Below are 26,193 nucleotides of genomic sequence, written 5' to 3' on the forward strand. Positions count from 1 at the left end.
CTAACTCGTTCGAAAAGGAAGAAGAGAGGAAGCGTTCAAGAACGCCGCCTCGCCGGGATGATTGACCTGCGGTCATCAACACTATTTTCGAGGGTCCGAGTGGGGGCCAGACCGAAAACAAAAGGAAGAAGCTAGCTCGCGAGGCCAGGCGTGAGGTATGCATCATCAGGGAGCAGAAGCCAACTGGTTCCATCACTTTCGGCGATACCGATCTGGAGGGGGTCCATTTGCCCCATAATGACGCGCTTGTAATAGCCCCTCTCATCGACCACGTCTTGGTCCGAAGAGTATTGGTTGATGGAGGCGCATCTACCAACATCTTGTCCCTTCCAACATATCTTGCCTTGGGTTGGACCAGGTCTCAGTTGAAGAAGAGTCCAACACCTTTGTTGGATTTTCTGGAGAGTCGGTCTCCCCTGAAGGGTGTATCGACCTGCCGGTCACTATTGGACAAGAGGCTACCCAAGTAACGCAGATGGCCGAGTTCGTAGTGATCGACGGCAGATCAGCCTACAACGCCATTTTTGGGAGACCCATTATCCACTCATTTCGGGCCGTCCCCTCCACACTGCACCAAGTCTTGAAATACTCAACCCCTAATGGAGTGGGCACGGTCCGAGGTGAGCAAAAGACCTCGCGAGAATGCTATGCATCCGCGCTTAAAGGGTCTGCTGTATGCGCCCTGGAAGAGCAGACCAATCGTGGCAAGCTGCAAGGGTCCGAGACAGACCTGCCCAAGGAAGGCAAAAGGCAGTTCTCCCTGCCAACAGAAGAGCTCGAGCTTGTTCCTTTACTTAGCCCCGAAAAACAAGTAAGCATAAGAACCAAGCTGGGGGCCACTGATAGGGAAGAACTGATAAATTTCCTCAGGTCTAACTCGGACGTCTTCGCATGGTCTCACGAGGACATGCCTGGCATCGACCCGAAGATCATGGTGCATCGCCTCACATAGATCCATCATTCTGACTGTAAAGCAAAAAAGAAGACCTGTAAATAAGGAGAGGAGTGATGTAATCGTTGAGGAAGTAAACAAACTCTTTAAAGCTGAATATATACGAGAAATTCTGTATCCTGAGTGGCTCTCTAACGTTGTATTAGTTAAAAATCCAACGGGAAGTGGAGGATGTGCGTGGACTTTACAAATCTAAATAAGGCATGCCCAAAAGATTGCTTCCCCCTTCCGAGGATCGACCAGCTCGTGGATGCAACGGCCGGGCACGAGCTGCTCACCTTCATGGATGCCTACTCCGTATATAACCAAATAAAAATGCATTTGCCAGACCAAGATCATACCGCGTTTATTACAGACCAAGGTCTGTACTGCTACAAGGTAATGCCTTTTGGCCTAAAGAATGCGGGTGCGACCTACCAAAGGATGGTGAACAAAATGTTCGCTAAGCAGATCGGTCGGAATATGGAAGTGTATGTGGACGACATGCTTGTCAAGAGCAAGCAGTCAAAGTCGCATCTTTCCGATCTGACCGAGGCCTTTAGAGTGCTACGCAAGTATCAAATAAAGCTCAATCCGACCAAGTGTGATTTTGGAGTCTCCTCGGGAAAGTTCCTTGGTTTTATGGTAAATAACCGTGGGATTGAGGCTAACCCAGAGAAGATAAAGGCCGTGCTCGAGATGGAGGCGCCCAAGACTCTAAAGCAGCTTCAGTGCCTCAATAGCAGGATTGCAGCCTTGAATAGGTTCGTGTTAAGATCGACGGACAAATGTCTTCCATTCTTCAAAGTTCTTAGGAAGAAAGGACCGTTTGAATGGACGGAAGAGTGTGAGCAAGTGCTAGGGCAGTTAAAAGACTATCTTTGCTCGGCACCTCTACTCGCAAAGCCATTGCCAGGGGAAAAGCTCCATTTGTACCTCGCGGTATCTGCTAGCGCCGTCAGCTCGGCACTAATCAAGCAGGAGGGTGTGAGCCAAAGCCCAGTTTATTACACCAGTAAGGCCATGACTGAGGCCGAGACCAGATATCCTCAAATGGAGAAGCTGGCCCTCGCTTTAGTCACCCTGGCCCAAAGACTTAGGCCGTACTTCCAAACGCACACGGTCGTAGTACTTACAAACTTGCCCCTGAAGAATATCTTCCTTAAGCCTGAAACATCAGGGCGTCTGATGAAGTAGGCATTGGAATTGAGCGAGTACAACATCCAGTTCGAGCCCATAACTGCGATTAAAGGGCAAGCAGTGGCCGATTTTATCGCAGAGCTCACTCCACCACCTCAGTTGGTCAAGTCTGACCTCCCGTGGACGATCTTCGTTGATGGATCTTCTAACGAGAGGGGGTGCGGGGCAGGAATCCTCTTGCTCGCACCAGGAGGTGAGCGATTTGAATATGCTCTGCGATTCAACGTTCGGACGTCAAATAATGAGGCCGAGTACGAAGCACTCCTAGCAGGCCTGCGCGTTGCTAAAGGATTGGGGGCCAGTCACATTAAGGTCTTTAGTGACTCCCAGCTAATTGTAAATCAGATCAAGGAGGAATACCAAACAAAGGACCCCCGAATGGAAAAATATATAAGCAAGGTCAGATCGTACCTCGCTCATTTCGGGACTTACGAGGTAAGTCAAGTTCCAAGATCTGAGAACTCTAATGCGGACGCCTTGGCCAAATTGGCATCAGCATATGAGACCGACCTGGCTAGATCGGTCCCGGTCGAGATCTTGGACACTCCTTCAATCTTGGAGCCAGATGTAATGGAGGTTGGTACTCCATCACCCACTTGGATGGACCCAATCATAGAGTTCATCAAAGGAAACCCACCGCAAGATCCGAAGGAGCAAAAGAAGATGACGCGAAGAGCAGCTCGGTTCACACTCCGAAAAGGAGTATTGTACCGACGTGGCTTCTCCCTGCCTCTCCTCAAGTGTGTGACTCCTGAAGAGGGCCTTTACATTCTTAGGGAAGTCCATGAGGGGTGTGTGGAAACCACTCTGGCGCCAGGTCGCTGTCGGCCAAGGTGGTTCGACAAGGGTACTATTGGCCGAGTGTCGAGCAGGATGTAAAGCAGTTTGTGAAAACTTGTGACAACTGCCAGCGTTTCGCAAACATCATCCATCAACCTCTCGAACCGCTCACCCCCCATCTCGTCCCCATGGCCATTCGCACAGTGGGGGGTAAACATCATAAGACCTTTTTCCTCTGGGCAAAGGACAAACAAAGTTCGCCGTTGTCGCTGTGGACTACTTCACTAAGTGAGCCGAAGCCGATGCACTATCTCACATCACAGAGTCCAGGGTCACGTCGTTCATATGGACAAATATCGTGTGCCGTTTTGGCATACCCAATGCTATTGTGACGGACAACGGAAAACAGTTTGATAATGCAAAGTTCAAGGACTTTTGCAGAAAACTGGGTATAAGCCACCTCAGTTCGTCCCCTGCACATCCGAAAGCAAATGGGCAGGTTGAAGCAGTAAACAAGATCATAAAGCGAGGACTCAAGCTAAGGTTGGACTCCAGAAAGGGAAGATGGGCCGAGGAGCTACCTGAAGTTTTGTGGTCATATCGCACCACCCCAAGAGAGTCGACTGGCGAAACTCCGTTCTCGCTAGCCTTTGGCTCCGAAGCTGTTGTGCCAGTCGAGATCAGCATACCAACAGACAGGGTAGAGCAGTACGACCCTGCAAGGAACGAGGAGGAGCTACTTCTTAACCTGGACTTGTTGGAAGGGAAAAGGGAAATGGCCCAGCTGCGTTTAGCAGAATATCAGAACAGAATGGCCAGACATTACAACACCCGAGTTCGACCTTGAAGCTTCCAAGTTGGACATTTGGTCTTAAGGAAAATTCAGAGTCATGTTGGCACCCTTGACCCAACTTGGGAGGGACCGTTCGAAGTCAAAGGCATAGTCCGACCTGGAACATATATGCTGGCCGACCTGGAAGGAAGAGTGCTTTCGCATCCATGAAACGCGGAGTACTTGAAGCGCTATGACTGGGCGTTTATGCTGAACGCACGCACTAAGCGTGGTAACAATTATATAGATGCAAGCGCACACCTGTCAGAGTAATATAAAATGGATGGAGTATCCAAGTATCGATCCTCAAGGACTTCTAAATAATTTCCAAACTCTGAAGTTTTAAAGAATAGTGAATGTTGAAATGAGTGATTCTTGTAAAATGGGAAGTGGTCACAAATAATGGTTTTGGATTTGGGATTTGGACTTATAATAATAAAACCTAGCCCGAACTACTTCAAGTTAGCCAACAAAGAATCAAGGACATGCTAAGGATAATATGCATTTTACTTTAGAAACTAACGACTACGCTTCTCACTTTACTTATGTCTAAGCAAGTTCAAAGTCCTAAGACATTCCCTAATATGTCTATTATGAGATATATCTTAGTTTTAGGATGGAAATAGTCGCAACCTCGGGTTAAGGTCCTATGTCTAGGCTACTTAAGCGGAACCCTTATGTCTAAGGCGCTCCTCTCCTCGGTTTAACCACTCAACAATGCAAATAAGCAACCTTTTCAGTATTGACTTGTTAAGACTTACAGTGGCCTTCTCTAAATCCTAACTTTTTGGGAAAACATGTTGAGCAATGAATGGAAAGTAAAAACACTACTTCTTAGCAAACCCTTTTTAGACATAAAAGGCTAACTATCCATAACCGGGCTAGAGACGGGAATTTACAAAGACATATTGAAGAAAATACAGCAAGTAAAATGGTTGAATGTGGAATGCATGTGTGAAAAACAAAAGTTAACTAACGGAGAGTTTTTATCGGGATTGAGAGCTTCGCCCTTCTCTTTCAAGCAAGGGAGAGTGTCACGTGCTCTTTCCTCCAAAAACACAACTCTCTTAACTAAAAATAAAGTAAAGGCAAAGAGAAGATAAGCAAAGTGCTAGATTTTTATATATTTGAATAAGTAGAAAATAACTAAGTACAAATGGAAACAAAACAAAGCTCAATAAAAGAATGTAAAGTACTCGGGATTTAAAAACCAAAAGCAACTAATGAAAGCAACTCAAAAGTACTTAGAAAGCAACAAAGAAACACTAAAAATGATCAAGAGAAGGACAAGGCTTGATGAATTTGGGTGGAGAAGTTGCTGGAATTTATAGCTGTGCAGAATTGGTTAGGTAGGTCCTAAAACGATGGTGAATCACCCATTTCCAACTCCTTGACTGACCAAATCGTGCTCAAACTGATAGTGGAACACTTCTTCTACACGTATGCATCGGTTGGAACCACCAAAACGCATTGGAAGACGCGTTTCATTAAGGGCAAAGTTGGAAGAAAACCTGTTTTTCTGCAGGCATCCCAGGCGCCTGGCGCCTCCCATGTAACTTTTTCGTCTTTTTGCTTCTTTTGATTAATTTGCACTCCCAAATGGTCCTAAAATGTCATAAATACAACATAAGCCATCCACAAACCATAGTATATGAATTTTGCATGAATTGGAACTCAAATGATCGAGAAAAATCCGAAACAAAGCCGAAACATAGTAAAAACAGCATCTAAAACCTTCTTTTTACGCATGTAAACAAGCGTAATCACACCCCAAAACTTAACTTTTTGCTTGTCCTCAAGCAAAACTTAGCAACTTAATCAGCTTTCTAACACATGGACAAGGAAAAGCAAAAGCAACCGAGATGTTCAATCATAAATTGTCTCAGGGAAAAGATGTCAAAGCCTACCATTCTATTGCCTTTGTAAACTTAGTCACTATAAACCAAGTTTGAAATGATAAAAACTTTTTCTTTCAAAATCTTTTTTTTTCTCTTTCAAAAACAGAAAACGTTTTCAAATACCCCTAAGGAATCTGCACACTCCCTTCTTACACTAAGACTTTTACATCTGAAAGACCGGCTACTAGCCCCTGAGGTTTCCACACACTAACATCGGTTTCAACCACAGCTACTCGTAGAAAGACTTTGAAACTAACAGCTAGGTCATAAAACGACGACAATGAGAAACACGAAGTCACTTATCACCATCCTTACTGCTATTTTCAAAGTCAACACCCAACCTAAAACTAAATGGGTGTCTACAGTAGGACTCGGGAATCATAAATACATTTTCTTTAACTCTCATTGTTTTTACCGCTCTTTTCTTTCTAACACAAGTCTTTTCCCCACTCTTATTTTCTTTGACAAAGACTCTTTTTTACTCTTTTGCAACTTTTGTCTTCTCTTATTTTTTCTTTTTTTTTTCTTTTTCTTTCTCGGTTTTTAAGCTAAGTGCTTTTCAACACTTTCTTTCTTTCCAACTGACTCTTTTCAAAAGAAAATAGCATGATTTTTCAAATATAAATAACACTTTATCTTTCTGAAACAACGACTGATACAACGACTGTCCCCCCCAAACTTAAGAGAGACAGTGTCCTCACTGGGAAAAGACTTTGCATCGGATGAAAAGGCTTAACATAAAAAGGACAAGGACTTCCTATATAGGGGCAAAGAAAAAGCTTAAAGTCTGTAAAGATCAAAAAGACATAAAAGAAAATGAGTTTATCACATAAACAAAGGAAATAGCTCAAAGCTTAGTCAGGCATAGAACAGAAAACTCAACAATCTCTTATAATCATCATCGACATGAAATCACATGCACAGCACAGATGCTTCAAAATAGGCATTTGAAAAGCTAAACTAAGGTAAGTGAAGGCATATTTAAGTGATCAGAAGATAAACGATACTAATTTATTCATGCTTCAACTGAGCTCGAAACATAATCAATACAAAAAAACATGCGTAGTAATGCTAGAATATGCAAACTACGTCATTAACCAAAAGAAAAAAAACACAAAAAATAGCAAAGAAGGAACCTCCCCTTCATGAAGTCGGAGGTTGTGGACTAGGATCAGTGTCAGTACTGGGAGATGGATGACCAAGGATAGCAGCTAGCGCTGGAGGCCATGAAGGTAAAACCGCAAAATCCAATGAAGCCCTTAAGTTGTAGATATGTTGCACGACTTCTCGAACCTGATCTCGCAGCTGTTGGTTCTCCTCTCGAAGACGACGGATCTCCGATGTAGGAGACATCCCAGTACCTTCCCTTCTTTGTAACGCATGGGCGATAATACGCCGAATATTCTTCTCTTCCACAATTGGGGCATCTCTCTTAATTTGATCCTCAGGGAGCTGTACACCTTGTCATAAGCATAAAGAAGTGACCAAACGTGGGTGATAAAGCTTACCACGTGTCCGGTGGGCACACTCATGGATACTGGTATTGATCAATTCTCCATAATTCACATCTATGCCCTTTAGCATGGCATAAACCAGCAATGCCCTATCCTGAGTATCTGTTCTCACCACTTCATTCTCGGTATCCTCTGTTTCTGGCATATTTGAACAATGTCCTCGTGAAACCAGTAGAAAATCATCATTACCATCTTCTGGTGTAATAATCAATGGAGATGAATAAAACTGCTCCTCGTCCCTGTTCTCCATAGATGAATCCTTAGGCGTCAGACGCCTACTACTCCCATCTTCCTCAATTTCTGGGTCTATCAAAACCTCCTTGCCCTTCCTCTTTTGTCCTACCGAAACCCCGGGCTCTAGCCTATGGCTGTGGCTCTTCTCTTGCTCTCCTCCATGCTCATCTCCTGCATCCATTGGCATATTGATTGGGGTTGGCATCCTAGGAGGCTCTAAGGGTTTTAGTTGTCCCATGTTGAAGGTACTCGATATGTTAGGGTGCAATTGGGGTGCTTGAGGTCCTCTTTCTAGGAATGGAAGTTGAGCTGGTGGGGGAACCCTAGGTGAAAGCATCCCATAATTGGTTGGAGGTACCCAATGACCCATTCCATAATAAGGTGGAAGGCTAGGAAATAGAGTAGATGGGTTTGGCATTCCATAAGGATGAACACTAGCTGGAATTTGCATTTGGGACAAGGGAAAATGATATGAAGGAACCGGGTTAAACATAAACGGTTGGTACATACCCGGATTGATCATTGGAGGAAGTTGTTGAGGATTTTCAGCCCTAAACTCACTGTTTTGAGGTATATTAAAGGTGGGTAGTTGCTGAAAATTAACATAACCATGTGGGCTCATTATAGGATGTTGTGTAGGAGCTTGGGATGGAGGACATTCAAATGTTTGAAGCGGGTTTCCTCCCCTAACAGCAGCTAGCCTAGAATCTGAACCCATGTGGTGTTGGAAGTTCTCCAATGGTGGAAAAGGAATGCTTGTGGCATTTGGAGCTTGAGTGGAAGAGGTAGGAAGTGAAGTATGTTGAGAAGAGGAAGCCATAGATGTAAGCAAATGCTGGAAATTTCTTCTTCTCTTTGGTGGCTGAAAATCGAAAACAAGGGTGATGAAGGGAGTGGGTTTTTTTTCGAAAAAACAAGGGGAAGAAGAGAGTTGTGTGGGTTTTGGTGGAGTTGTAAAGCTTAGGCAATGGGTCTATTTAAAGCCTTCCCAAAACTAAATCCTAAATGGAGAGGGATTGACATTTAAGTTCAACCAAGTTTTCCTAAACCTAAAAGGAAAAGAAAACAAATTTGAATACAAAATAGGATTAGGGAAACAAAATTTGAGTTTGAAGAGAAGTTCTTAAAGCTAAATCATAGAGGATTAATGTTTGACCCAAAATAAAGCCCATGCTATCGAAAATTAAAACCCAAACCGTGAAGGAAAACGAAACTCGAACTGCTGGGAAACAGGGCAGGCGCCAGGCGCCTGCGTGATTTATTTTCGCAAAGGGCAGGCGCCAGGCGCCTGCGTAAATTTTTCAATGTTTTTTTTTTTTTTTTTTTCATTCTTTCTTTTTGTTTTTCAACGTTTTCCACAAACATTCTTAATAAGCAAAACTTTTTATAATTAGACAAAAATAATGTAAGATACAAAAATTTGCTTCCTTTACTTTTGTTCTTTCCAAACGGATAAGAAGGAAAAACATTTTTCGCAAAAATTTATTGACCTGAAAGTTGAATAGAGGTTTTTCCTCTATCCACTGGTTCTCCAAAATACGGCTTAAGTCTCTGCCCATTTACTTTAAAAACATTTCCCTTAGAGTCAACTAGATCCACTGCCCCATATGGGTAGACTTTAAAAATTTGAAAGGGACCAGACCATCTAGACTTAAGTTTTCCAGGGAAAAGTTTCAACCTAGAGTTGAATAACAGAACCAGATCACCTTCTTGAAGATTGTTCGGCCGAAGACGCCTATCATGCCACTGTTTAGTTTTTTCCTTAAACAACTTAGCATTCTCATAAGAAAAGTGCCTGTGTTCTTCTAATTCCAACAATTGTAACTTCCTCGCTTCACCTGCAGCCAACAAATCAAAATTTAATTTCTTAGTAGCCCAAAATGCTTTATATTCTAGCTCAAGAGGCAAATGACATGCTTTTCCAAAAACTAGCCTATAGGGGGACATGCCGAGGGGAGTCTTAAATGCTGTCTTATATGCCCAAAGTGAATCATCAAGCTTAAAAGACCAATCCCTACGGTTAAGATTTACAGTTTTTTCTAAAATGTTTTTTATCTCCCTATTAGATATTTCGGCTAACCCATTCGACTGAGGATGATATGCTGTTGCAACCCTATGACGCACATTGTATTTAGTCAGCAACTGTTGCATAGACCTATTCACAAAATGAGCCCCCCCATCGCTTATCAGACAACGCGGGGTTCCATAACGCGTAAAAATGTGCTTTTGCAGAAAACGAATGACAACTTTGGAATCATTGGTAGCAGTTGCAATGGCTTCTATCCATTTCGAAACATAATCTACTGCTAACAATATATAAAGCTTACCATTAGAAGATGGAAATGGACCCATAAAATCTATACCCCACACATCAAATATTTCAATCTCCAGGATCGGGGTTTGAGGCATTTCGTGGCGTTTAGATATATTACCTGTCCGTTGGCATTTGTCACAAACCTGGGCAAACTTATGTGCATCTTTGAACAGAGTGGGCCAAAAGAACCCACTTTGCAAAACTTTGGCTGCAGTTTTGTGTCCTGCAAAATGTCCTCCATATGGAGACATATGACAAGCGTCTAATATCGCCTCGTGCTCTTCTTCTGCGACACACCTGCGTAAGATATTGTCAGGTCCTAGCTTATATAAAAAAGGCTCATCCCAACGATAAAATCGAACTTCATTTAGAAATTTCTTTACCTGTTGCTTGTTGAACTCATAAGGAACTATTCGACTTACCAAATAATTTGCTATATCGGCATACCACGGAACTGAATCAACTCGCAAGAGTTGCTCGTCAATAAACTGTTCACGTATAACAGTTCCATCATCACAGAGCGGGGATTCCAATCTAGACAGGTGATCAGCAACTTGGTTTTCAGTACCCTTCCTGTCCCTAACTTCAATATCAAACTCTTGAAGTAACAAAATCCACCGTATCAAACGTGGTTTAGTATCTTTTTTAGCAAATAAATATTTTAAAGCAGAATGGTCAGTAAAAACAATGACTTTTGTGCCTATCAAGTAAGACCTAAACTTATCAAAGGCGAACACAACTGCTAACAGTTCCTTTTCAGTAGTAGTGTAATTGAGTTGTGCACCGGTCAGAGTCTTACTAGCATAATACACAGGATGCAAGATCTTGTTTTTACGTTGTCCTAACATAGCTCCTATTGCATAATCACTGGCATCACACATGAGCTCAAAAGGTAAATCCCAATTAGGTTCGATAATTATAGGGGCTGAACTTAGAGCAACTTTCAACATTTCAAATGATTTTAAACAGTCATCATCAAAAACAAATGGTCTATCATGTTCTAACAATTGACACAAGGGTTTAGAAATTTTAGCAAAGTCTTTTATAAAGCGGCGGTAAAATCCCCCATGCCCTAAAAAACTTCTAATCCCTTTGACATTTGTAGGAGGAGGTAGCTTTGAAATGATGTCTATCTTAGCGTGGTCTACCTCTATTCCTTGCTTGGAAATTTTGTGACCCAAAACAATACCCTCTTGTACCATGAAATGACACTTCTCCCAATTTAGGACTAGGTTTGTTTGTTCACATCTCTCCAATACTCTCTCCAAATTAACTAAACAAGCGTCGAAAGAATTTCCAAAAACAGAAAAGTCATCCATAAAAACTTCTAGAATATTTTCTACCATGTCAGAGAAGATGGCCATCATACACCTCTGAAAAGTCGCGGGTGCATTGCATAGTCCAAAGGGCATTCGCCTAAAAGCGAACGTACCATACGGACACGTAAATGTTGTCTTCTCTTGGTCTTCTGGAGCAATAGTAATTTGATTATAACCCGAATATCCATCTAAAAAACAATAGAAATCCTTACCTGCCAGACGGTCGAGCATCTGGTCAATAAACGGGAGAGGAAAATGGTATTTCTTTGTTACCTTGTTGAGTTTGCGATAGTCAATGCAAACTCTCCACCCGCTCACAGTTCAGGTTGAGATGAGCTCATTCTCCTCGTTGGCCACCACTGTTATACCCCCTTTCTTTGATACACACTGTACTGGGCTTACCCAGCTGCTGTCGGATATTGGGTATATAACACCGGCGTCAAGCCATTTAAGAATTTCTTTCCTTACAACCTCTTTCATCTTCGGGTTCAACCGCCTTTGACTCTCAATAGAGTTCTTAGCATCTTCTTCCAATAGAATTTTGTGCATGCAAAAGGCCGGGCTTATCCCTCGGATATCTGCTATCGTCCATCCAATGGCCTTTTTGTGCTTCTCCAAAATCTGCAATAAAGAATATTCATTAGTAGGTGATAAATTGGAAGCTATAATAACTGGTAAAGTGTCGTTATCCCCTAGATACGCATATTTCAAATGCGACGGCAATGGCTTCTGCTCCAACGTGGGTGGTTCCACTATGGACGGAAGTAACGACTTGCATTCTTCTTTTTGTATTTTTTCAATAGGACTAGCCACATCTTCTGGTCCTTCTGCTATCTTATCAAGCTCTTCTTCAATCTCTGTAACTAATAAGTCATAAAACTCATCAAACATAATAGGATTCAAGCTATTTATAGCAGAGCACTCTTCAAAGTCTCCTGGTAATTTCATGGCGTCTAGAACGTTAAATTTAACTTCTTCATTATTTACCCTCATTGTAATTTCTCCCTTCCTTACATTAAAAACTGTATCCCCAGTGGCTAGAAATGGTCTTCCCAAAATAATGGGAACGTCTAAGTCTGCCTCGCAATCTAGAATGATAAAGTCCGCAGGGAAAATGAATTTGTCCACCTGGACTAAAACATCTTCTATCTTTCCCTCAGGTCTTATGATAGATCTATCTGCTAGTTGGAGGGTAACTGTAGTAGGTCTAGCTTCTCCTATGCCTAAAGATTTGAAAACTGATAATGGCATAAGATTAATGCTAGCGCCTAGATCACATAATGCCCTACCTAAGTTTTTTCCTCCTATGGAACATGGAATGGTAAAACTGCCAGGATCATTACATTTCATGGGCAGCGGGCTGCCTACAGCTTCACTACTACATTTTGTCATGGCTACCAGTTCATGCTCTCCTATTTTTTTCTTCCTAGAAACTATATCTTTCAAAAACTTAGCATAATTTGGCATCTGTTCTAGAGCATCTACTAATGGTATATTTATATGCAGTTGTTTTAAAATATCTAAAAATTTTCTAAACTGGGAATCATTATTTTTCTTTACTAATCTTTGTGGAAACGGGGGAGTAGGGGTAAAAGAAGGCTGTACCTGTGGAGGAACACTCGGGGTGTCCTCATTACCTTTTCTAATATTTTCTTTTTCTGGTGTTGTTGGATTTTCTGGTATCTTTACAATTGGTTCAGTGGACGGAATCTGTACATCTGTTGTTGGCATTGTTGGTCCATCATATGCCAATCCACTCCTGAGGGTGACAGCTTTGCACTGTTCTTTCCCTTCTCGTTTTGGTAATTCAGTATGGCCTGGAAAAGAACCTTGTGGTCTATTCTTCAATTCATTGGCGAGCTGTCCCAATTGGGTCTCGAAATTCCTCATTGATGCCGCTTGGGATTGTATCACTGCGTCGGTTCGGGCCATGTACTCCTTCATCATATTCTCAAGATTTGAGTTGTTATTTTGAACTGGTGGAGTCTGTGTTCTCTGATTGTACTGCTGTTGCGGCGGCGGGATGTATTGTTGTGTAGGTGGAACATAGGGCTGCTTGTTCTGTTGGCTCTGCCCTTGATTAAAACCGCTCGAACCTCCTTGTCCTCCTCATGAGAAATTAGGGTGGTGCCTCCAACCTGGGTTGTAGGTGTTCGAATATGGGTTAAAGTTCCTATTGTTCCCATGTCCTACATAAAAAACAGAAGCAGGGTTATGTGGACAATTATCATAAATATGGTTTTCACTGCAAAATGAACAAATGAGATCGTTGACTTGGCAAACAGGGGCAGGAGTGCAATAATCCGACTGCACAGGTTGTATCGGCGTGGCTAATGGATTTTTTATTCCCAATGCCATCTCTTTCAGCCTCTGGTTCATTGTAACCATCTCTTTTTGCATCGAGGTCGCAATGTCCAGAGCCAAAACTCCAGCTGGATCTTGCTTCTTTGGTGCTGCCCTAGATCTTTGCGAACACCATAGTTCGTTATGTGAAGCTAAGTCATTTAGGATGTCAACTATCTCGTTGAATGTCTTTTTTGTAAAGGCTCCGTTGGCAGCATTGTTTAGCATCATCTTAGTAGGATGATCTAAGCCTCTAAAGAAATGTTCTATCTGGATGCATGCCGGCAAGCCATGGTTCGGACATTTCCTGATTAGTTCTTTAAATCTCTCCCACGCCTCGTGAAGAGGTTCACGATCATACTGTCTAAAGGAGATGATCTCCTCTCTGATATCAGCGTGGCGAGTAGGTGGAAAGAATTTTGTTAAGAACTTCTCCACTAACGACCCCCATGTGGTGATGGATCCCGGTGGAAATGCATTGAGCCATGCTCTAGCTTGGTCCTTCAAAGAAAATGGAAAAAGTGTTAGCCTCAGAGCATCGTCTGTTATACCAGGTAATCGAAATGCATTTGCTATTTAAATGAATGATTTCAGATGATCATGTGGATCCTCATGTTCCTGCCCTCCAAAATGTCCAATTGTCTGCAACATTTGGAACATCATTGGTTTAAGCTCAAAGTTTGCGTGGGCTGGAATAGGGTTGACTATCCCTGAATCAAAGTTCTGAAAAGCCGTGGCGGCATATTCTCGCATTGCCACGTCTCTGTTGTCCGCCATCTGGATATGGTTGAATTCATCATTTCTTGCATGATCCCTCATATTACCGTTAACAGCAGGTGGATCAACCGGATCACGAGGTGGAATATCTGCCATTGATGTGCTCGTACTCTCTACCTCACTTTCAGGACTGATTTCACCTTCTCTCTCTTTTTGCTTTTCTAGTTGTTTTCGAAGTCTTTGCTCCTTTCGAGTTTTTCGAAGGGTCCGCTCAATCTCAGGGTCAAGGGGTAGAAGAAAAGATCTTGTGCTCATGCACTTTAACTTACCCTTGTGAGATAAACGACCAAAAATATAGAACAAAAACGGTGGATGGAAATTACACCCAACAACAATTCACAAAAAATAAAAACTAAAAGAATTTGAAAATAATTTTAAAACTAAAGTCCCCGGCAACGGCGCCAAAAACTTGACTGGGCGTTTATGCTGAACGCACGCACTAAGCGTGGTAACAATTATATAGATGCAAGCGCACACCTGTCAGAGTAATATAAAATGGATGGAGTATCCAAGTATCGATCCTCAAGGACTTCTAAATAATTTCCAAACTCTGAAGTTTTAAAGAATAGTGAATGTTGAAATGAGTGATTCTTGTAAAATGGGAAGTGGTCACAAATAATGGTTTTGGATTTGGGATTTGGACTTATAATAATAAAACCTAGCCCGAATTACTTCAAGTTAGCCAACAAAGAATCAAGGACATGCTAAGGATAATATGCATTTTACTTTAGAAACTAACGACTACGCTTCTCACTTTACTTATGTCTAAGCAAGTTCAAAGTCCTAAGACATTCCCTAATATGTCTATTATGAGATATATCTTAGTTTTAGGATGGAAATAGTCGCAACCTCGGGTTAAGGTCCTATGTCTAGGCTACTTAAGCGGAACCCTTATGTCTAAGGCGCTCCTCTCCTCGGTTTAACCACTCAACAATGCAAATAAGCAACCTTTTCAGTATTGACTTGTTAAGACTTACAGTGGCCTTCTCTAAATCCTAACTTTTTGGGAAAACATGTTGAGCAATGAATGGAAAGTAAAAACACTACTTCTTAGCAAACCCTTTTTAGACATAAAAGGCTAACTATCCATAACCGGGCTAGAGACGGGAATTTACAAAGACATATTGAAGAAAATACAGCAAGTAAAATGGTTGAATGTGGAATGCATGTGTGAAAAACAAAAGTTAACTAACGGAGAGTTTTTATCGGGATTGAGAGCTTCGCCCTTCTCTTTCAAGCAAGGGAGAGTGTCACGTGCTCTTTCCTCCAAAAACACAACTCTCTTAACTAAAAATAAAGTAAAGGCAAAGAGAAGATAAGCAAAGTGCTAGATTTTTATATATTTGAATAAGTAGAAAATAACTAAGTACAAATGGAAACAAAACAAAGCTCAATAAAAGAATGTAAAGTACTCGGGATTTAAAAACCAAAAGCAACTAATGAAAGCAACTCAAAAGTACTTAGAAAGCAACAAAGAAACACTAAAAATGATCAAGAGAAGGAAGCAAGGCTTGATGAATTTGGTGGAGAAGTTGCTGGAATTTATAGCTGTGCAGAATTGGTTAGGTAGGTCCTAAAACGATGGTGAATCACCCATTTCCAACTCCTTTGACTGACCAAATCGTGCTCAAACTGATAGTGGAACACTTCTTCTACACGTATGCATCGGTTGGAACCACCAAAACGCATTGGAAGACGCGTTTCATTAAGGGCAAAGTTGGAAGAAAACCTGTTTTTCTGCAGGCATCCCAGGCGCCTGGCGCCTCCCATGTAACTTTTTCGTCTTTTTGCTTCTTTTGATTAATTTGCACTCCCAAATGGTCCTAAAATGTCATAAATACAACATAAGCCATCCACAAACCATAGTATATGAATTTTGCATGAATTGGAACTCAAATGATCGAGAAAAATCCGAAACAAAGCCGAAACATAGTAAAAACAGCATCTAAAACCTTCTTTTTACGCATGTAAACAAGCGTAATCACACCCCCAAACTTAACTTTTTGCTTGTCCTCAAGCAAAACTTAGCAACTTTAATCAGCTTTCTAACACATGGACAAGGAAAAGCAAAAGCAACCGAGATGTTCAATCATAAATTGTCTCAGGGAAAAGATGTCAAAGCCTACCATTCTATTGCCTTTGTAAACTTAGTCACTATAAACCAAGTTTGAAATGATAAAAACTTTTTCTTTCAAAATCTTTTTTTTTCTCTTTCAAAAACAGAAAACGTTTTCAAATACCCCTAAGGAATCTGCACACTCCCTTCTTACACTAAGACTTTTACATCTGAAAGACCGGCTACTAGCCCCTGAGGTTTCCACACACTAACATCGGTTTCAACCACAGCTACTCGTAGAAAGACTTTGAAACTAACAGCTAGGTCATAAAACGACGACAATGAGAAACACGAAGTCACTTATCACCATCCTTACTGCTATTTTCAAAGTCAACACCCAACCTAAAACTAAATGGGTGTCTACAGTAGGACTCGGGAATCATAAATACATTTTCTTTAACTCTCATTGTTTTTACCGCTCTTTTCTTTCTAACACAAGTCTTTTCCCCACTCTTATTTTCTTTGACAAAGACTCTTTTTTTACTCTTTTGCAACTTTTGTCTTCTCTTATTTTTTCTTTTTTTTTTCTTTTTCTTTCTCGGTTTTTAAGCTAAGTGCTTTTCAACACTTTCTTTCTTTCCAACTGACTCTTTTTCAAAAGAAAATAGCATGATTTTTCAAATATAAATAACACTTTATCTTTCTGAAACAACGACTGATACAACGACTGTCCCCCCCCAAACTTAAGAGAGACAGTGTCCTCACTGGGAAAAGACTTTTGCATCGGATGAAAAAGGCTTAACAGTAAAAAGGACAAGGACTTCCTATATAGGGGCAAAGAAAAAGCTTAAAGTCTGTAAAGATCAAAAAGACATAAAAGAAAATGAGTTTATCACATAAACAAAGGAAATAGCTCAAAGCTTAGTCAGGCATAGAACAGAAAACTCAACAATCTCTTATAATCATCATCGACATGAAATCACATGCACAGCACAGATGCTTCAAAATAGGCATTTGAAAAGCTAAACTAAGGTTAAGTGAAGGCATATTTTAAGTGATCAGAAGATAAACGATACTAATTTATTCATGCTTCAACTGAGCTCGAAACATAATCAATACAAAAAAACATGCGTAGTAATGCTAGAATATGCAAACTACGTCATAACCAAAAAAAAAAACAAAAAATAGCAAAGAAGGAACCTCCCCTTCATGAAGTCGGAGGTTGTGGACTAGGATCAGTGTCAGTACTGGGAGATGGATGACCAAGGATAGCAGCTAGCGCTGGAGGCCATGAAGGTAAAACCGCAAAATCCAATGAAGCCCTTAAGTTGTAGATATGTTGCACGACTTCTCGAACCTGATCTCGCAGCTGTTGGTTCTCCTCTCGAAGACGACGGATCTCCGATGTAGGAGACATCCCAGTACCTTCCCTTCTTTGTAACGCATGGGCGATAATACGCCGAATATTCTTCTCTTCCACAATTGGGGCATCTCTCTTAATTTGATCCTCAGGGAGCTGTACACCTTGTCGTAAGCATAAAGAAGTGACCAAACGTGGGTGATAAAGCTTACCACGTGTCCGGTGGGCACACTCATGGATACTGGTATTGATCAATTCTCCATAATTCACATCTATGCCCTTTAGCATGGCATAAACCAGCAATGCCCTATCCTGAGTATCTGTTCTCACCACTTCATTCTCGGTATCCTCTGTTTCTGGCATATTTGAACAATGTCCTCGTGAAACCAGTAGAAAATCATCATTACCATCTTCTGGTGTAATAATCAATGGAGATGAATAAAACTGCTCCTCGTCCCTGTTCTCCATAGATGAATCCTTAGGCGTCAGACGCCTACTACTCCCATCTTCCTCAATTTCTGGGTCTATCATAACCTCCTTGCCCTTCCTCTTTTGTCCTACCGAAACCCCGGGCTCTAGCCTATGGCTGTGGCTCTTCTCTTGCTCTCCTCCATGCTCATCTCCTGCATCCATTGGCATATTGATTGGGTTGGCATCCTAGGAGGCTCTAAGGGTTTTAGTTGTCCCATGTTGAAGGTACTCGATATGTTAGGGTGCAATTGGGGTGCTTGAGGTCCTCTTTCTAGGAATGGAAGTTGAGCTGGTGGGGGAACCCTAGGTGAAAGCATCCCATAATTGGTTGGAGGTACCCAATGACCCATTCCATAATAAGGTGGAAGGCTAGGAAATAGAGTAGATGGGTTTGGCATTCCATAAGGATGAACACTAGCTGGAATTTGCATTTGGGACAAGGGAAAATGATATGAAGGAACCGGGTTAAACATAAACGGTTGGTACATACCCGGATTGATCATTGGAGGAAGTTGTTGAGGATTTTCAGCCCTAAACTCACTGTTTTGAGGTATATTAAAGGTGGGTAGTTGCTGAAAATTAACATAACCATGTGGGCTCATTATAGGATGTTGTGTAGGAGCTTGGGATGGAGGACATTCAAATGTTTGAAGCGGGTTTCCTCCCCTAACAGCAGCTAGCCTAGAATCTGAACCCATGTGGTGTTGGAAGTTCTCCAATGGTGGAAAAGGAATGCTTGTGGCATTTGGAGCTTGAGTGGAAGAGGTAGGAAGTGAAGTATGTTGAGAAGAGAAGCCATAGATGTAAGCAAATGCTGGAAATTTCTTCTTCTCTTTGGTGGCTGAAAATCGAAAACAAGGGTGATGAAGGGAGTGGGTTTTTTTTCGAAAAAAACAAGGGGAAGAAGAGAGTTGTGTGGGTTTTGGTGGAGTTGTAAAGCTTAGGCAATGGGTCTATTTAAAGCTTCCCAAAACTAAATCCTAAATGGAGAGGGATTGACATTTAAGTTCAACCAAGTTTCCTAAACCTAAAAGGAAAAGAAAACAAATTTGAATACAAAATAGGATTAGGGAAACAAAATTTGAGTTTGAAGAGAAGTTCTTAAAGCTAAATCATAGAGGATTAATGTTTGACCCAAAATAAAGCCCATGCTATCGAAAATTAAAACCCAAACCGTGAAGGAAAACGAAACTCGAACTGCTGGGAAACAGGGCAGGCGCCAGGCGCCTGCGTGATTTATTTTCGCAAAGGGCAGGCGCCAGGCGCCTGCGTAAAATTTTTTCAATGTTTTTTTTTTTTTTTTTTCATTCTTTCTTTTTGTTTTTCAACGTTTTCCACAAACATTCTTAATAAGCAAAACTTTTTATAATTAGACAAAAAGAATGTAAGATACAAAAATTTCCTTCCTTTACTTTTGTTCTTTCCAAACGGATAAGAAGGAAAAACATTTTTCGCAAAAATTTATTGACCTGAAAGTTGAATAGAGGTTTTTCCTCTATCCACTGGTTCTCCAAAATACGGCTTAAGTCTCTGCCCATTTACTTTAAAAACATTTCCCTTAGAGTCAACTAGATCCACTGCCCCATATGGGTAGACTTTAAAAATTTGAAAGGGACCAGACCATCTAGACTTAAGTTTTCCAGGGAAAAGTTTCAACCTAGAGTTGAATAACAGAACCAGATCACCTTCTTGAAGATTGTTTGGCCGAAGACGCCTATCATGCCACTGTTTAGTTTTTTCCTTAAACAACTTAGCATTCTCATAAGAAAAGTGCCTGTGTTCTTCTAATTCCAACAATTGTAACTTCCTCCTCGCTTCACCTGCAGCCAACAAATCAAAATTTAATTTCTTAGTAGCCCAAAATGCTTTATATTCTAGCTCAAGAGGCAAATGACATGCTTTTCCAAAAACTAGCCTATAGGGGGACATGCCGAGGGGAGTCTTAAATGCTGTCCTATATGCCCAAAGTGAATCATCAAGCTTAAAAGACCAATCCCTACGGTTAAGATTTACAGTTTTTTCTAAAATGTTTTTTATCTCCCTATTAGATATTTCGGCTAACCCATTCGACTGAGGATGATATGCTGTTGCAACCCTATGACGCACATTGTATTTAGTCAGCAACTTTTGCATAGACCTATTCACAAAATGAGCCCCCCCATCGCTTATCAGACAACGCGGGGTTCCATAACGCGTAAAAATGTGCTTTTGCAGAAAACGAATGACAACTTTGGAATCATTGGTAGCAGTTGCAATGGCTTCTATCCATTTCGAAACATAATCTACTGCTAACAATATATAAAGCTTACCATTAGAAGATGGAAATGGACCCATAAAATCTATACCCCACACATCAAATATTTCAATCTCCAGGATCGGGGTTTGAGGCATTTCGTGGCGTTTAGATATATTACCTGTCCGTTGGCATTTGTCACAAACCTGGGCAAACTTATGTGCATCTTTGAACAGAGTGGGCCAAAAGAACCCACTTTGCAAAACTTTGGCTGCGGTTTTGTGTCCTGCAAAATGTCCTCCATATGGAGACATATGACAAGCGTCTAATATCGCCTCGTGCTCTTCTTCTGCGACACACCTGCGTAAGATATTGTCAGGTCCTAGCTTATATAAAAAAGGCTCATCCCAACGATAAAATCGAACTTCATTTAAAAATTTCTTTACCTGTTGCTTGTTGAACTCATAAGGAACTATTCGACTTACCAAATAATTTGCTATATCGGCATACCACGGAACTGAATCAACTCGCAAGAGTTGCTCGTCAATAAACTGTTCACGTATAACAGTTCCATCATCACAGAGCGGGGATTCCAATCTAGACAGGTGATCAGCAACTTGGTTTTCAGTACCCTTCCTGTCCCTAACTTCAATATCAAACTCTTGAAGTAACAAAATCCACCGTATCAAACGTGGTTTAGTATCTTTTTTAGCAAATAAATATTTTAAAGCAGAATGGTCAGTAAAAACAATGACTTTTGTGCCTATCAAGTAAGACCTAAACTTATCAAAGGCGAACACAACTGCTAACAGTTCCTTTTCAGTAGTAGTGTAATTGAGTTGTGCACCGGTCAGAGTCTTACTAGCATAATACACAGGATGCAAGATCTTGTTTTTACGTTGTCCTAACATAGCTCCTATTGCATAATCACTGGCATCACACATGAGCTCAAAAGGTAAATCCCAATTAGGTTCGATAATTATAGGGGCTGAACTTAGAGCAACTTTCAACATTTCAAATGATTTTAAACAGTCATCATCAAAAACAAATGGTCTATCATGTTCTAACAATTGACACAAGGGTTTAGAAATTTTAGCAAAGTCTTTTATAAAGCGGCGGTAAAATCCCCCATGCCCTAAAAAACTTCTAATCCCTTTGACATTTGTAGGAGGAGGTAGCTTTGAAATGATGTCTATCTTAGCGTGGTCTACCTCTATTCCTTGCTTGGAAATTTTGTGACCCAAAACAATACCCTCTTGTACCATGAAATGACACTTCTCCCAATTTAGGACTAGGTTTGTTTGTTCACATCTCTCCAATACTCTCTCCAAATTAACTAAACAAGCGTCGAAAGAATTTCCAAAAACAGAAAAGTCATCCATAAAAACTTCTAGAATATTTTCTACCATGTCAGAGAAGATGGCCATCATACACCTCTGAAAAGTCGCGGGTGCATTGCATAGTCCAAAGGGCATTCGCCTAAAAGCGAACGTACCATACGGACACGTAAATGTTGTCTTCTCTTGGTCTTCTGGAGCAATAGTAATTTGATTATAACCCGAATATCCATCTAAAAAACAATAGAAATCCTTACCTGCCAGACGGTCGAGCATCTGGTCAATAAACGGGAGAGGAAAATGGTCTTTCTTTGTTACCTTGTTGAGTTTGCGATAGTCAATGCAAACTCTCCACCCGCTCACAGTTCGGGTTGAGATGAGCTCATTCTCCTCGTTGGCCACCACGGTTATACCCCCTTTCTTTGGTACACACTGTACTGGGCTTACCCAGCTGCTGTCGGATATTGGGTATATAACACCGGCGTCAAGCCATTTAAGAATTTCTTTCCTTACAACCTCTTTCATCTTCGGGTTCAACCGCCTTTGACTCTCAATAGAGTTCTTAGCATCTTCTTCCAATAGAATTTTGTGCATGCAAAAGGCCGGGCTTATCCCTCGGATATCTGCTATCGTCCATCCAATGGCCTTTTTGTGCTTCTCCAAAATCTGCAATAAAGAATATTCATTAGTAGGTGATAAATTGGAAGCTATAATAACTGGTAAAGTGTCGTTATCCCCTAGATACGCATATTTCAAATGCGACGGCAATGGCTTCTGCTCCAACGTGGGTGGTTCCACTATGGACGGAAGTAACGACTTGCATTCTTCTTTTTGTATTTTTTCAATAGGACTAGCCACATCTTCTGGTCCTTCTGCTATCTTATCAAGCTCTTCTTCAATCTCTGTAACTAATAAGTCATAAAACTCATCAAACATAATAGGATTCAAGCTATTTATAGCAGAGCACTCTTCAAAGTCTCCTGGTAATTTCATGGCGTCTAGAACGTTAAATTTAACTTCTTCATTATTTACCCTCATTGTAATTTCTCCCTTCCTTACATTAAAAACTGTATCCCCAGTGGCTAGAAATGGTCTTCCCAAAATAATGGGAACGTCTAAGTCTGCCTCGCAATCTAGAATGATAAAGTCCGCAGGGAAAATGAATTTGTCCACCTAGACTAAAACATCTTCTATCTTTCCCTCAGGTCTTATGATAGATCTATCTGCTAGTTGGAGGGTAACTGTAGTAGGTCTAGCTTCTCCTATGCCTAAAGATTTGAAAACTGATAATGGCATAAGATTAATGCTAGCGCCTAGATCACATAATGCCCTACCTAAGTTTTTTCCTCCTATGGAACATGGAATGGTAAAACTGCCAGGATCATTACATTTCATGGGCAGCGGGCTGCCTACAGCCTCACTACTACATTTTGTCATGGCTACCAGTTCATGCTCTCCTATTTTTTTCTTCCTAGAAACTATATCTTTCAAAAACTTAGCATAATTTGGCATATGTTCTAGAGCATCTACTAATGGTATATTTATATGCAGTTGTTTTAAAATATCTAAAAATTTTCTAAACTGGGAATCATTATTTTTCTTTACTAATCTTTGTGGAAACGGGGGAGTAGGGGTAAAAGAAGGCTGTACCTGTGGAGGAACACTCGGGGTGTCCTCATTACCTTTTCTAATATTTTCTTTTTCTGGTGTTGTTGGATTTTCTGGTATCTTTACAATTGGTTCAGTGGACGGAATCTGTACATCTGTTGTTGGCATTGTTGGTCCATCATATGCCAATCCACTCCTGAGGGTGACAGCTTTGCACTGTTCTTTCCCTTCTCGTTTTGGTAATTCAGTATGGCCTGGAAAAGAACCTTGTGGTCTATTCTTCAATTCATTGGCAAGTTGTCCCAATTGGGTCTCGAAATTCCTTATTGATGCCGCTTGGGATTGTATCACTGCGTCGGTTCGGGCCATGTACTCCTTCATCATATTCTCAAGATTTGAGTTGTTATTTTGAACTGGTGGAGTCTGTGTTCTCTGATTGTACTGCTGTTGCGGTGGTGGGATGTATTGTTGTGTAGGTGGAACATAGGGCTGCTTGTTCTGTTGGCTCTGCCCTTGATTAAAACCGCTCGAACCTCCTTGTCCTCCTCATGAGAAATTAGGGTGGTGCCTCCAACCTGGGTTGTAGGTGTTCGAATATGGGTTAAAGTTCCTATTGTTCCCATGTCCTACATAAAAAACAGAAGCAGGGTTATGTGGACAATTATCATAAATATGGTTTTCACTGCAAAATGAACAAATGAGATCGTTGACTTGGCAAACAGGGGCAGGAGTGCAATAATCCGACTGCACAGGTTGTATCGGCGTGGCTAATGGATTTTTTATTCCAATGCCATCTCTTTCAGCCTCTGGTTCATTGTAACCATCTCTTTTTGCATCGAGGTCGCAATGTCCAGAGCCAAAACTCCAGCTGGATCTTGCTTCTTTGGTGCTGCCCTAGATCTTTGCGAACACCATAGTTCGTTATGTGAAGCTAAGTCATTTAGGATGTCAACTATCTCGTTGAATGTCTTTTTGTAAAGGCTCCGTTGGCAGCATTGTTTAGCATCATCTTAGTAGGATGATCTAAGCCTCTAAAGAAATGTTCTATCTGGATGCATGCCGGCAAGCCATGGTTCGGACATTTCCTGATTAGTTCTTTAAATCTCTCCCACGCCTCGTGAACAGGTTCACGATCATACTGTCTAAAGGAGATGATCTCCTCTCTGATATCAGCGTGGCGAGTAGGTGGAAGAATTTTGTTAAGAACTTCTCCACTAACGACCCCCATGTGGTGATGGATCCCGGTGGAAATGCATTGAGCCATGCTCTAGCTTGGTCCTTCAAAGAAAATGGAAAAAGTGTTAGTCTCAGAGCATCGTCTGTTATACCAGGTAATCGAAATGCATTTGCTATTTAAATGAATGATTTCAGATGATCATGTGGATCCTCATGTTCCTGCCCTCCAAAATGTCCAATTGTCTGCAACATTTGGAACATCATTGGTTTAAGCTCAAAGTTTGCGTGGGCTGGAATAGGGTTGACTATCCCTGAATCAAAGTTCTGAAAAGCCGTGGCGGCATATTCTCGCATTGCCACGTCTCTGTTGTCCGCCATCTGGATATGGTTGAATTCATCATTTCTTGCATGATCCCTCATATTACCGTTAACAGCAGGTGGATCAACCGGATCACGAGGTGGAATATCTGCCATTGATGTGCTCGTACTCTCTACCTCACTTTCAGGACTGATTTCACCTTCTCTCTCTTTTTGCTTTTCTAGTTGTTTTCGAAGTCTTTGCTCCTTTCGAGTTTTTCGAAGGGTCCGCTCAATCTCAGGGTCAAGGGGTAGAAGAAAAGATCTTGTGCTCATGCACTTTAACTTACCCTTGTGAGATAAACGACCAAAAATATAGAACAAAAACAGTGGATGGAAATTACACCCAACAACAATTCACAAAAATAAAAACTAAAAGAATTTGAAAATAATTTTAAAACTAAAGTCCCCGGCAACGGCGCCAAAAACTTGACTGGGCGTTTATGCTGAACGCACGCACTAAGCGTGGTAACAATTATATAGATGCAAGCGCACACCTGTCAGAGTAATATAAAATGGATGGAGTATCCAAGTATCGATCCTCAAGGACTTCTAAATAATTTCCAAACTCTGAAGTTTTAAAGAATAGTGAATGTTGAAATGAGTGATTCTTGTAAAATGGGAAGTGGTCACAAATAATGGTTTTGGATTTGGGATTTGGACTTATAATAATAAAACCTAGCCCGAACTACTTCAAGTTAGCCAACAAAGAATCAAGGACATGCTAAGGATAATATGCATTTTACTTTAGAAACTAACGACTACGCTTCTCACTTTACTTATGTCTAAGCAAGTTCAAAGTCCTAAGACATTCCCTAATATGTCTATTATGAGATATATCTTAGTTTTAGGATGGAAATAGTCGCAACCTCGGGTTAAGGTCCTATGTCTAGGCTACTTAAGCGGAACCCTTATGTCTAAGGCGCTCCTCTCCTCGGTTTAATCACTCAACAATGCAAATAAGCAACCTTTTCAGTATTGACTTGTTAAGACTTACAGTGGCCTTCTCTAAATCCTAACTTTTGGGAAAACATGTTGAGCAATGAATGGAAAGTAAAAACACTACTTCTTAGCAACCCTTTTTAGACATAAAAGGCTAACTATCCATAACCGGGCTAGAGACGGGAATTTACAAAGACATATTGAAGAAAATACAGCAAGTAAAATGGTTGAATGTGGAATGCATGTGTGAAAAACAAAAGTTAACTAACGGAGAGTTTTTATCGGGATTGAGAGCTTCGCCCTTCTCTTTCAAGCAAGGGAGAGTGTCACGTGCTCTTTCCTCCAAAAACACAACTCTCTTAACTAAAATAAAGTAAAGGCAAAGAGAAGATAAGCAAAGTGCTAGATTTTTATATATTTGAATAAGTAGAAAATAACTAAGTACAAATGGAAACAAAACAAAGCTCAATAAAAGAATGTAAAGTACTCGGGATTTAAAAACCAAAAGCAA

The 26,193-nt window shown here is 41.1% G+C and overlaps 2 non-coding genes across 2 annotated transcripts; both read left to right on the top strand.

Annotated features, from left to right (window-relative positions):
• The first annotated feature begins 13,651 nt into the window (after positions 1–13,651).
• LOC148207867 (small nucleolar RNA R71) lies at positions 13,652–13,758 on the top strand. Its single transcript, XR_015787613.1, has one exon. It is a non-coding gene; the product is annotated as a small nucleolar RNA R71 (small nucleolar RNA).
• A 10,513-nt stretch (positions 13,759–24,271) lies between these two features.
• On the top strand, positions 24,272–24,378 carry LOC148207868 (small nucleolar RNA R71). The gene has a single exon (XR_015787614.1). It is a non-coding gene; the product is annotated as a small nucleolar RNA R71 (small nucleolar RNA).
• The last annotated feature ends 1,815 nt before the right edge of the window (positions 24,379–26,193 follow it).

The sequence above is a fragment of the Momordica charantia genome, unplaced genomic scaffold, assembly GCF_013281855.1.
Source record: "Momordica charantia cultivar OHB3-1 unplaced genomic scaffold, Mcharantia_2.0 BLBB01000045.1, whole genome shotgun sequence".
NCBI lineage: Eukaryota > Viridiplantae > Streptophyta > Magnoliopsida > Cucurbitales > Cucurbitaceae > Momordica > Momordica charantia.